Source organism: Symphalangus syndactylus, chromosome 4 (genome assembly GCF_028878055.3).
Source record: "Symphalangus syndactylus isolate Jambi chromosome 4, NHGRI_mSymSyn1-v2.1_pri, whole genome shotgun sequence".
Lineage (NCBI taxonomy): Eukaryota > Metazoa > Chordata > Mammalia > Primates > Hylobatidae > Symphalangus > Symphalangus syndactylus.
The window spans coordinates 31,441,201-31,454,076 of record NC_072426.2 but is presented as its reverse complement, the minus strand read 5'-3'; the positions used below and the strand labels follow the sequence as shown (position 1 = coordinate 31,454,076).

The 12,876-nt window shown below is 34.9% G+C and overlaps 1 long non-coding RNA gene across 5 annotated transcripts in view; it reads right to left on the bottom strand.

Moving 5' to 3' along the window:
- Positions 1 to 12,876, bottom strand: part of LOC129480507 (uncharacterized) — a 221,950-nt gene that overhangs the window by 156,559 nt on the left and 52,515 nt on the right. For 3 of the 5 annotated variants that reach the window (XR_010120468.1, XR_010120469.1, XR_010120470.1), the window contains exons 2-3: positions 8,697 to 8,818; positions 7,547 to 7,617 (exon numbers count right to left, since the gene is read on the bottom strand). This is a non-coding gene — a long non-coding RNA (uncharacterized lncRNA). The remainder of the gene's footprint in view (positions 1 to 7,546; positions 7,618 to 8,696; positions 8,819 to 12,876) is intronic. The other 2 variants (XR_008657068.2, XR_010120471.1) reach the window with 1 other exon arrangement.

Genomic DNA, 12,876 nt, shown 5'->3' with positions numbered 1-12,876 from the left:
AAAGTTGAGACATATTATAACCACTGCCCATGATGATTAGGTCAATTGCTCTCACATGGTGTGAACTAGAAGGGAAAGAGAGGTAGAACTTCAAAAAAGATTGAAATGCTCCTACAGAAGACAAAGAAAATACTGAGGTCTCTATAATCACAGATACTTATGTTATGAGAAATCAATACAGATTAAAAATTAGGGCCGGGCGCGGTGGCTCACGCTTGTAGTCCCAGCACTTTGGGAGGCCGAGGCAGGCGGATCACGAGGTCAGGAGATCGAGACCACGGTGAAACCCCGTCTCTACTAAAAATACAAAAAAATTAGCCGGGCGTGGTGGCGGGCGCCTGTAGTCCCAGCTACTCGGAGAGGCTGAGGCAGGAGAATGGCGTGAACCCGGGAGGCGGAGCTTGCAGTGAGCCGAGATTGTGCCACTGCACTCCAGCCTGGGTGACAGAGCGAGACTCCGTCTCAAAAAAAAAAAAAAATTAGGTAAGAAAATTGATTTACTAATAATCTTGATCTTTAGCCACATTTCTCTACAATAAATTTGCTCTGATGCTGTGATGGGGATCAGCAAGCTACGTTTTCCAAGTTCCTTCGAGTGGGATCCTGCTAGGTTCTGCTATTGGGAGGTACTAGAGAAACATATAAAGGCAAGAGAATGGAAGAATATATCTCCTTTTCCTGTTTGTTTGCTGTCCTTGCTGATATTCTCCCAAGAACATCCCCTTGCCCTAGGAGCAGTAATTGTTTCAGTTTACCAATTTTTTCAGAGCCCCAGAAAGTGCCTCTTCAGAGGTAATAGCAGCAGTTGGAACATATCTCTTCCTCAGAGATCTAGCCTCAGCTCAGGAAGGCTTTTACTCTGAGTTTACAAATTTTGATAACTCCAGTCTCTTCTCTTTGTTAATCTAAGCTTCTGAGGAGGTCCCTAAGTGGCCTGGAGATGGTGGTGATAGCTGCATCTTGCAGTCATTTTCTTTGCTTTCCACAGTTTTGTCACTTTTTTCTCCTATTTCCTATGTGGTCAATTTTTTTAATATTAACTCATAGTCATAGTGTAGTATTAATACTTTATGTGAAATGAAATGTTTTATATAATGTAGCTATGGCTTACCAATAGCATATTTTCTTTTAAATTTGGTAATATATATTTTGCTTCAGTGGCTTTATATCCTTTTTTGTTGCCCAAATTAGTTTTTTATATACAAAACAACCAATATTATCCTGGTCCCATCATTTCTTCTGATATCCATTGTCCTGTGATTTCTCCTGGAAAGTGAACTGTTTATCTGTGCATTTCACTCTGTGAAGTCCTATCTATTTAGAACTCCTGTGCTCCAATTTATTCCCTGTGTGAAACTGGGCAATTTATTAATCTGGGAATATGTTTCTTCATGTGCAAATCAGAGATAACGCTTACCTCACAACATTGTTTAGAGCATTAAAAGAAATATAATATGATATCTGGCAAACAGAATTTCCAGTGTGAATTGAGCAATGTCAGTTTTTCTCCCATTTAATGTGGAAACTGACTATATAAACAAAAAGGATAACAAAAAATGTATAAAGAAACAATAATATCAATAAAAATCATAAAATATACACACATTAAAATATTATCAAGAGTCCTATACAAATTGAGTTTTTCAAAAATAATAAGGACTGTAACTTTTATATTGAGGTAATGCAAGAAGCATTATCAAGGAGAATCACATGTCTAGAGCAAAGTGATATTAATAGTGTTTATGTTTAAGCCAGATGGAACTCCTCATAGGAGCACACAGTGCTCATCTCCTCCCAACTTTGCATTCAAAGAAATCATGTTCATAGGCCAAAATTGGTAATAGAGGAAATATCAACACCACTAAATTAAGCAAACTAAAAATACAGCAGTTTTTCTTAGTGACCTGGTTGTTAATACATACTAAATCACCACTAGGTGGTATAGGCTCTTATAAATGGCAAAAGAAAAATGGGACTGCTTAGTTTCTATTTCATTATGCTCTTTATTTCTGAAGAGAATGAGTTCAAATTGTAACAGCAGAGAAAAAAGTATAGTTACGAGAGAATCAGACTTTCAAGTATGTGAGGCCACTTTTGAGGAAGGACATAGATGTTCTAAATTTATCCTAGCCAAGGAAAAAAAAGTGCTTGGTTGGCTACAAATGAAAATCAATAAAATCCTCCCATATGATTATTGATCAGTCTAAACCAAGGGTCAATTTTTTTTTTGTAAAGGGTCATATTGTAAAAATGCTAGTCTTTGTCGGCCAATTTCTGTCTCAACTAACAAACTCTGCTGCATTAGTGTAAAAGTAGCCATAGGCAACGAATGTAAATGTAAATGAATAAATATAATTGTATTCTAATAAAATTTTATTTGTATATCAAAATTTAAATTTAATATAATTTTAGCATGTCATGATAAGTTATTCTTTGGGTTTTTTTCAATGAATACAAAATGTATAATCTACATTAAGTTTGCTTGCTATACTAAGTGAGGTGGGGGGCCAGATTTGGCTTGAGGAGGGTGGCTAGCTAAGTCTTAGTGTAAACAATATATATATTATTTGATATTCCTTTGAAGTGATGAACTTGGTTATAATCATGGTAAGCTAGCAAGTGAGTTGTAAGATAAGGCCTATTAGGGGAGTATATTAGTTAAGGTTCTCCAGAGAAACAGAACCGTAACTGAGATAGATAACTAAGATAGATGTAGACATAGAGGTAGACATAGAGATAGAGATAGAGGAGATAAAGATACAGATGATAGAGACAGATATAGATGAGACAGAGATACAGATACAGATACAGATGAGATAGAGAGAGATTGAGATATAGATATAGATAGAGATAGGGATAGAGATAGAGATAGCTAGAGGAAGATAATTCTTGGGAGGAAATGGATCCCAAGGATGTCGAGGAGGCTGAGAAGTTCCGCAATGTCCTGCCTGCAAGATGGAGGTCCAGGAAAGTTGGTAGTATAGTTCAACCTAAGCCGAAAAGCCTGAGAACCAGGTGTTCCAATATTGGAAGACAAGAGAAGATGGATGTCCCAGCTCAAGAAGACAGATTAAATTCAACCTTCCTCTGCCTTTTTGTTCTATTTGGGCTCTGAATAGATTGAAGGATGCCCATAGATATTGGTGAGGATAATCTTCTTTACTCAGTCTACCTATTCAAATGCTAATTTCTCTGGAAACACAGATACTCTCAGAAATAATGTTTTCTCAGCTATTTGGGCAACCCTTAGCCCAGTAAAACTGACACATGAAATTAATCATCACAGGGAGGTCTAGGAAAATTCATGCCTTTCTTAATTTAAATAGACACATGAAGAAATTATTTTCTTTCTCTATCTTTTTTCCTTCTTCTTTCTCTTTCTTTCTTTCTCTCTCTTTCTTTTTATTTTTAACTAATGGGCATTTTGTAAGCACATGAAGCCAGAGAATTGCGGTAGCCATATGGCTACTATGAGGTAAGAAAAAGGAAAGTTTTTGCATCCTGTAGATCTGCCCCATCTATGGTCTTTGTGTTAACTGAGATGACAAATCTGTTACTACCTTAAGCTACCTTTAGTAAGGTCTTCCACTACCCTTATGTTAAAACACTTTAAAAGATAAAATTAAAAATATAAAATTTTGTCATTTTAGAGTGGAATAAAGTTGGCTTCCATAAGCTCAGATGTGAACTTATAGTGATTCTGGCCAAATTTTTCAGATAATTTTAGAAAATTATTGAAAAATACTCTGTAAATCTACTGTTAATTATTAGACATTTTTTCCAAATGTTAATATTATAGTGTTAGATGAAGAAAGTATAATCACTAGGGATGAGTTTAATTTCTTTAAAAAATACAGATATCGGGATCCTCTAATAATACATTAAATGCCCACTAAAGTCAGAGGTATGTATTTGGTAATGTACCTTACTATATTCTTTTGGACAAGAAGAAGCAATATGGATTAGGTAATGGAATAACTTGGTAAATTATTTAATGGTTAATAGATATATATTACTAACAAATAAAATGGTTTTAACCTGAAAAATTAATTTTTGTTTATATTCTGGTAACATTTTCATCAGTGCTGTAGACATGTTCTTCTGTTAAACACATGAAAAATAAAACAGAACTCTAAAGATTAGCTAATAGGTTCAATGGTAAAATAAAAACCTATATAGATGTCTGTGCATTATAATTATGAAAGAGCTTTTAGTCAATAGAACTAAATAGGAAAGACCCTTAAATATTACGTATTTAAAAATAAACCACACACACGTAATGACAATGCTGGGATGAGAGATATATATTTTAAAAAGGAATATTTTACTACAACAAGTAGTGTTTAGCTAGCGAGGCTGTAAACTAAGGGTTGGCAAATTATGGCCCGCAAGCCATATCCAGCCAATAGACTGGTTTTGTAAATAAAGTTTTATTGCAGCATGGACACACTCATTCATTTGCGTATTGTCTATAAATGCTTTCTCACTGCAACAGCAGAGAAGAATAGTTGTATAGAGATTATATGGCCCACAAAACCTAAAATCTTAGGCTCTTTCCCTTTACAGTAAAGGTTTATTAATCCTGCCTCAAAACAATTTAGCAGAGTAATTTGGCTATAAGGAAAATAAAGATTTTCTCTTATAAGTTTGATGTCTGGACAAGGTTAATGAGAGCTATGTTTTTCTCCAGGTAGAGTATACTGGGCGTGCAGTTTTTATGCATATTTTAACAGGAAGACACTAAAAGAGTGTTCAAATATAGGATATCCAAATGACATAGTGGTTTAAAATAATATTGTCAAGTGTGGCTAACAAAACTAGGACCATGTTTTTCCTAAAGAATGGAGGAAAATGGCAAGATAAGATAGTTTTGGCACATAAACGGCATCACATTTTTGAGAGTCTTGTCATTTGAAGGCATGATTTAGTCTAATCTTGGTTTATCTCAAATGTAAGTTCAGGAATTATGGATGTTACAGCAAGACATAATTTGACTCTAAATCAGCAAGTACTTTCAAATATTCAGAACTATCTGGAAGTGAAAATGGCTTCCTCTGTAGATAGACAGCAAGTTTCTTATCCCAGAGCCCTGTAGATAGACCATCTGTGCAGGTTATAATCAGGAGATTCACGAATGTGATAAAGATGACATAGTCACATTGACAGTGAGGCTTTTAGTCATACAGATTAAAGTAAATATGTACTCTATTGTGCAAATCTCCTAGTAATTGAGAATAAAATTAATCTTGGGCTACAAGTAGATACAAAGTATTCCCAGTTAGATTTCACATGTATACATTTTGAAATTATTAATTTAAAAAAAATAAAGCAATGACTTTTTAAAAATTTTATTTATTTATTTACTTATTTTTTCATGGAGTCCCACTCTGTTGCCCAGGTTGGAGTGCAGTGGCATGATCTCGGCTTACTGCAACCTCTGCCTCCCAGGTTCAAGTGATTGTCCTGCCTCAGCCTCCCAAATAGCTGGGACCACAGGCATGTGTCATGATGCCTGGCTAATTTTTGTATTTTTAGTAGAGACAGGGTTTCACCATCTTGGTCAGGCAGGTCTCGAACTCCTGACCTCAGGTGATCTGCATGCCTCAGCCTCCCAAAGTGCTCGGATTACAGGTGTGAGCCACTGTGCCCAGCCAATTTTCCCATTTTTGATACACTAATTCTAAAGTAAACTTTCATTACTTGAATATTTACTTCAGGTGTTTTTTAATTCCTCCTAATTTCAGCTCCTCAATTCAAATTCAATTCCTCCTAATTTCAGCTCCTCAATTCAAATTTGGCTCACATTAATGATGGTTATCTGTTCTTGGCACATAGAAAATATAAATAAAGGACTTTTACTGAATTCCGTTTTTTAAAAGTTCTAAGGAAAAAGCTATTACATCCACAGATATGTGTAAAATGAAACGTAGACCTAAGAACTACTGTGAATAAACAGCTTGACTTTTAATAAAAGAGAGTATATTGAATTTATGTTAAAGTCAAGAATCTGGGAATTCTTAAGTACTGCCTGCCAGGAACACTATTACGTCAAAAATAACAAAAAGCCTTATTTGACATGATTTGCTGATCACTAAGCCCACTGAGGGAAGCCCTCCAAGGCTTATGTGAGAAGTAGTCAGTTTGTTTTTGTCTTACTGGTGCAGAAGAAATGCTTTTTATTGCCCATGGTCTCCGAGGATGGTACTGAGCTCCACAAAGCAACCACCGGGGAATATCAGGTAAATAGTATGAATCTGTTGTTATAAAGCCAAGCACACTGTTTTAAAAACATATTTAAAGTAATTCGTGAGTTGGATGTTTCCTGGTAGGTATACTTTTCAGTTTAGGCATTTAAAAAGAAAAAGTCTGCTGTGTTCCTTTATTTTCACTTTTACTTTGGTGTTTTGATGTCTGTAGAAAGGAGCAGTTTCTCTACTTCTTTCCCAGAGATTTATCTCCAATGTTGACATGAGCACAAAGACCTTATGTACTGTGCTGGGAAATATTTTGTGTCTTAGGAATAAAAATTTTCATTAGAGTTAGTCGATGCATCACAGATATTATCCTTCCTGACAAGAGGAACACTGAAGCCCAGACCCTGTGTTGGGCTACGGTTCTCAACGGAAAAATAAAACTTTTCAAAATGTTAGTCACTGCCATGCTAGATATTTCTTTAAGTCATTTTTACAACCTGTTTTGATAGATTCTAAGGATCAGTCTTACATTATATTTTTCTATGGCCTACTGTTAAAATCTTATTCATAAAATTAACTATCATGCATGGAAGTAGTATATACCAACATCATAAACCAGAAAGTAATTTATATTTAACCCTTATAACAATACTTCAAAGTAGAAATTATTTCATATTGTAGAGGAAATGCAGGCTCAGATAGGATATAAATTGCCCATATCACAAAACTAGTAAGCGGTGGAGCTAGAATACAAACAAGATCTGCCTATTTACAAAAATCAATAATTTTTCCTCTATAACATGTCATTATATGTCTTTGGTTTTTAAGTGAAATGCACTCAACTTCACATTTTAAAATATGCCACAAATGTACCTATAAAGTAAGTGAACATGACTATTGAGTGGGATCACAATTATTAAAAAGTTTGCCTTGGGACCATTGTAACAAAGACAGTATACTGACCCTCAGGAAACTGAATTACATGCCCAAAGGGGACATGTGCCATCGCCCTGGGCTCAGTGGGGGCTTTCAGATGGATTCTTTGTAAATAGGTTTTGCACATATTTCTGTTTCTTTAAGCTTTCCTTTATAACTTCCAGACCTACTTCCGATGACGATGAGTTTCTTTCAAAACCTAACCCTAGATATGGGGTCAGCGTTAGACAAAATTGTGAGTTGCTAGCTAACAAAAGTAGCTAATATTTTCATGAAGTGTCTCATTATTAAGCTAAATGCCACACACTATTCATTACATGTATTAATCAGTTTAGTTATCACAATTTTATGAAGTAGATATGACCATCATTTTTATTTATCAATTGAAGAAACCAAGACACAGAAAAGTTAAATACCTTATCCAAAGTCATGCTGCTTGTGGAGAAGTTGCAATTCATCTTGGTTATCTTGACCTAGAGTCTGCGTGCTGGATGAAAATTTTAGACTGTTACGTGTGCATGCAGAGTTCAGTGCTTGTCTGGTCCCACTCCCTCCTACCCTTCTGTCCCCTAATGACTTCATCCTGTTCCCTACTTCTCAAGACTACTCCTCTTCTTGGACACTTTTCATATTCCAGAACTATTTGGTTTCTTTTTTTTTTCCGCTCATCATGCCAAAGGCAAAGTTGGCAGGGTAGCTGAAATAAAGGAATTCATACTAAAAAATGGCATGCTCAATTTGTAAAATTTTCCAGAGTTAAATAGGTAGAGTGAAAGGTGTAATTTATTCTTTGAAGAAAATAATGTTGAATTTTACTTAAATGAATAATATGACATGTATTTGCAATCTGTATGAGTAATATCATATCCTTTCATGCTTCACATTCTCATACTCTTATGCCATTAATGATCTCTATATCTGTCCCCAATCAGCTACCATCTCTCTTCCTCAGCTGTGTTATGTCAGGTCTGAAAATTAAATTTTAAAAGTAATTCCTAAGTTTTAAACATTTTAATTTTTTTTCCTGGAAGGACATGATGAGTAACCCAATTGTCAGCAAATGCCTTAGGTATTAAGGGGAACAATCTTAATGGCAATAGCTAATATTTTTTGGCAGAGCCAAGTTTCAGTATTTCTTTGCAACTGTGTGACAGCATTATCAAATAATTCTTATTACAAACCTATGAGGGGCTATCCCCTTTATTTTAATTTTATAAGGGAAAAAACAGGTTCTTAGAGAATCTAAGTAACTTGGATCTGGATTTGAACTTCAATCTAGCTGTCTCTATAACTTGACCTTTAAACATTATGCCACCTTATATGTCAAACTTACCTTGAAAACCGACAAGCAAACCAAATAAATAAAACAATAGGAACAGCCTATAACAAAAAGCCTTCTCAGCCAGGTGTAGTGGCTTACACCTGTATCCCAGAAGTTTGGGAGGCTGAGGGGGGAGGATGGTGTGAGCCCAGGAGTATGAGACCAACATAGGCAACACAGTGAAACTCCGTCTCTACAAAAAATAAAAATACAAAAATTATATAGGTGGACATGGTGGTGCTCACCTGTAGTCCCAGCTACTCTGGAGGCTGAGGTAGAAGGATTTCTTGAGCCCAGGAGGCAGAGTCTGCAGTGAGTCGAGATAGTGCCACTGCACTCCAGCCTCAGCAACAGAGAGGAACCATTTCTGAAAAAAAAAAAAAAAAAAAAAAAAAAAAAAAAAAAAAAACACAAAAAGAAAAGCACTTATCATTATCTAATTCAATATATTCTGTAATAATCAAAAAATACCATGGAATGAATGGGGAAGAAAATTAGATCAACTGCTTTGAAGTCAACTTGTTTACTTCTGATCAAGAAATAGCAGCAGATTTTACCTCTGTGGTAGTAGTAAAATATATCTTTGCTTTGGTTCCAAATACGTTTTTTAAATGTTTGATAGATGGGGACACATCACAGTGTATACTATCAAATTACTTTCAGTGAATTATGAATAGAAGAGGAAAATCAAAATGGGAAAATTATAATAGCCTTAAATCTCTCAGTTGATATTAAAAATACTAAATTCTGGCAGCTAGGGTAAAATTAATATAAGAAAATAATAGATAACAGCACTCACTTTTTTATAGCCCCAAGTGTTTTAATTATTTCAATATTTGGAAATGAATTCATAATCTATTAGTCACATTATTTGAAATTTCAAATTATAATTTTATTTGTTTCAGATAAAAGCCTCATCCTTTAAAAACATACATTTGGATGAATAACCAAAGCAAGCTTGCTATGACTTTCATATAAACTACTTTATCATCCTATATTGCTCCATTGAGTTAGTGAGGTCCAGGGTTTTGATAGAATGAGAACATTCATACAGTGAATTGCAGACGTATTTGAAGGTTTTTAAAAATGATATTGGCTTTGTCTAGGGCTCAGGGTGATGATGTAGGGCAGGTGTAAAGGACAGAGTCACACAGAGACTCCTGAGAACTAGAAAGCAGCCAGTGAGTCCCAGCATCTGAAGGGCAAGGAAGTGTCAATGTAGTTCTGTATAAACTTAGTAAAACATAAAGCAAGCACTCAATTGTTTTCCAATACACTATGCTAATTGGAGTGGCAGAATTGTATGGTAGAAGGAACATACAAATGACAAATATATTCACAACACTGTGCCGGTGAAATGAGAGGTACAGTCACATAAAGACATGCATTTTCAGACATTATAGTCAGTTTGAGTATTTAATATATTAAACACTCAAATAATCATGAACAGAGATCTGAAATTTCTTTGAGTACCTATTATGCATGTTGAATGCTAGGAAATGTGTGCTAAGTATTTTTTCTGGATTCTCTCAGATAAAACCGACCTCATAGCTCTGAGTTAAGTAATTTTATATTTACCATATAAGAAAATTGAAGTACAAATGAGGAAATCGAGGTACAGAGATTAAGCAACTTGTCCAAGACTATACAGCTGCTATGCAGAGCACCTGGGATTCAAATCTAGGGATGAGTGAAGAATTTTATTACTAATTGCATAAGTAAGTACATACGTCTAACCAGTAATATATACTTTGTTGGTTCTATGACCCAATATGGCAGAAAATCATTATAGAATTAGATTTTCTGTTTGAGTACAAAATTTACTTCACAAAATTATAATTCTGTTGTTTAAATATTGAATGTATAGTATGAATCATTATCTAATAGTAGTATCTGTTTTAAAGTCACATATTGGTAAATATTGCCTTAATAATGATTGTGAGTCAGGAACTGTGCTCAGCACGTTATATCAATGAGTCCTTTCAAATAGTTAATGTGGTAAGTGTAAACCAAATCAACCGATAATTAGCTAAGCCTCAGAGGATCTGAGTACTGTATCTATATTTACATGGCCAGTGAGTAGAGAGGTTGAGTCTTAATCCCAGTGAACTGACAGCAGTGATCTCATTTGTGTGTATGATTCCAGAATCACTGTGGGAGAATGTGAACCCATATTTAGACAATGCATAGTTCCCAGCAACAACTAGAGTCTTATTTTGCTCTGAGAGTAAAGAAAATACACTATGATAACTTGGTAATATTGTAATGTGAAAAGCGTAAAGAGAATAACTCACAAGAAAAATATTAAGAAGTTTTCTGAAGCAAGCTTCTCTTGTGGCTTCCAGATTAATGTGCTTGCATATTCTAAGCAGTGTTTTCCACAGACAGATTTTCTATGTAAGCAGAAATTGGCTTATTTTAAGGAGGTACAAATGATGGTAGAGTATTTTGTGTTCACTACAGAGGTTGGCTGCCATTTGTTAGTGCAGTAAAATTTTGTAAATCTGCTCAGAGATTCTTTGAAATTCATTTATAACAATGAGACTGGATACTTTACCATCTGCTGTAAATATTTCCTAGGAGATTTAGTTACTCAAGTTCCCTACATTCTGTAGTTTATTTCTATTCTATGATTGTTTATCTTTTGAAATAATTTCAACAATTCAATCTGTTTAATTTGTCTGGTTCTGAGAAAACATTAGCTAGTTGACAAATTTAACAGTTTAATCCAACAGGCCTTGAGTGGTATATATCTGCATGTGCTACTAAAGGAGTCAAGAAATTAACTCCAGCTCTTAAACATTAAAAAAATAAAAAGAAGGTAGGGGAGGCAATCTTGATAGCCACTTTGGTAATGAAGCAAAGTGAGAGAAAATATCATCCTGGAGCTCAAGGGTGAGCATTTTAGTACACTTAATGGCAAAAGTGAGAACTGACCACCTGCTCATCCACATGGTGAGATATGGACAAATACTTCTTCTTGAGAATGAATGAGTGGATATATGAATGAATAGGTGAATGAGCAAATGAAAGCTTATCTGTGGATAATCAAACTGGAAACCCACAGTCAGTTACAAGCCTCTTGAGGATTTGGTCATAACTTGAACATCTTACTGAGATCTAACTCTTTATATGGACTTAGTACATTTACTTTCCCATTTGTTGTTGAATGTCCTTAGTACCCTGCTCAAAGGCTGAATTCTTAAAAATATACTACCACCACTAAAAAAGAACAAAAGAAAATTTTTGGAGGTGAGTAATTATGTTCAGTACCGTGGTTGTGATGATGGTATTGGTGTATGCACACATGTCCGAACTCATCAAGGTGAATATATTAAAGGTGTCCAATTTTTTATATCGATTATACCTCAATAAAACTTCTAAAAAAGTATTTAAAACTAAACAGCAAGAACAACAAAACACTTAGGAAACAAAAGAAGTTTCTGTCCCTGTTCTAAATGTTAATTTTAAAGGTTTGATAAGGAATTTATTTTTTAGTGCAGAAACATGATTTTCTTTTTCAAAACACAAACATTATAATACAGAGCTAGTTAAAATTCTACACATTTCCCTTCATAAAGGCAGAGACCCTCATGCAACAATCAACTTTAGAAATAGAAGTCCCCGTAAAACCACAATGCATGGCTTTTTGACTGTTTATGCATTAACAGCATTTTTGTTCTTAGACTTGTAAATACATCATAAATAGATCTCCAGACCATGTTTGCACAGGTCCCTTAGAAATGACTTAAATATAAGCAAACCATATTACTTAAACAATGTTAAGCTATGCTGTAGCACTGCATTACTGCTTTGAGAAATTCATGTAGTTCAACTAAATATTGTAGCAGTAATTCATGTTCATAGAAAAATCGATCAAAGGTTTTGACAAGTTCAAGACAGGAAAGGAAATAAAGGTCAGACACTGTATTGCAAGTTCCCTATTCTAAATTGTATTTCTTACAAATAGGCTTCTGAGGTCCCATAGCTTTAGCAGGCCTCTTACATATGCCTTCATTGTCTGTTCTTTCAATGACATTCAGACATTTATTTCTTTCTCTCTCCTATTGTGTCCAAGTCCCTCACACTGTTGAACTTGTGCCTCTCTCGTCTCTTCCTTTTGCCTCTCTTTTTAATACCCTGATGCAGAAGCAATGGATGGTGGGATGCATTTTATTCAGCTCTCAAGGCAGTCAGAGTTCCACTTGAGTTCATGTAGCATCTGTTATAACAAGGTTAAAATTACAGAAAGTACATGATTTTATTCCCTTTAGCTGAAAGACAACAAAGGTGGATTTTAATATTTCCTTGTAAAGTGCTGCTTCAGAGAAAGCACATTTTGGTATCCACTAATCCCAAGTAAAGTGACTTGGTTCCTAATGTTGGTTTTGCCATTAGCCTGTGGCTTTGTTAGGTTATTTATTT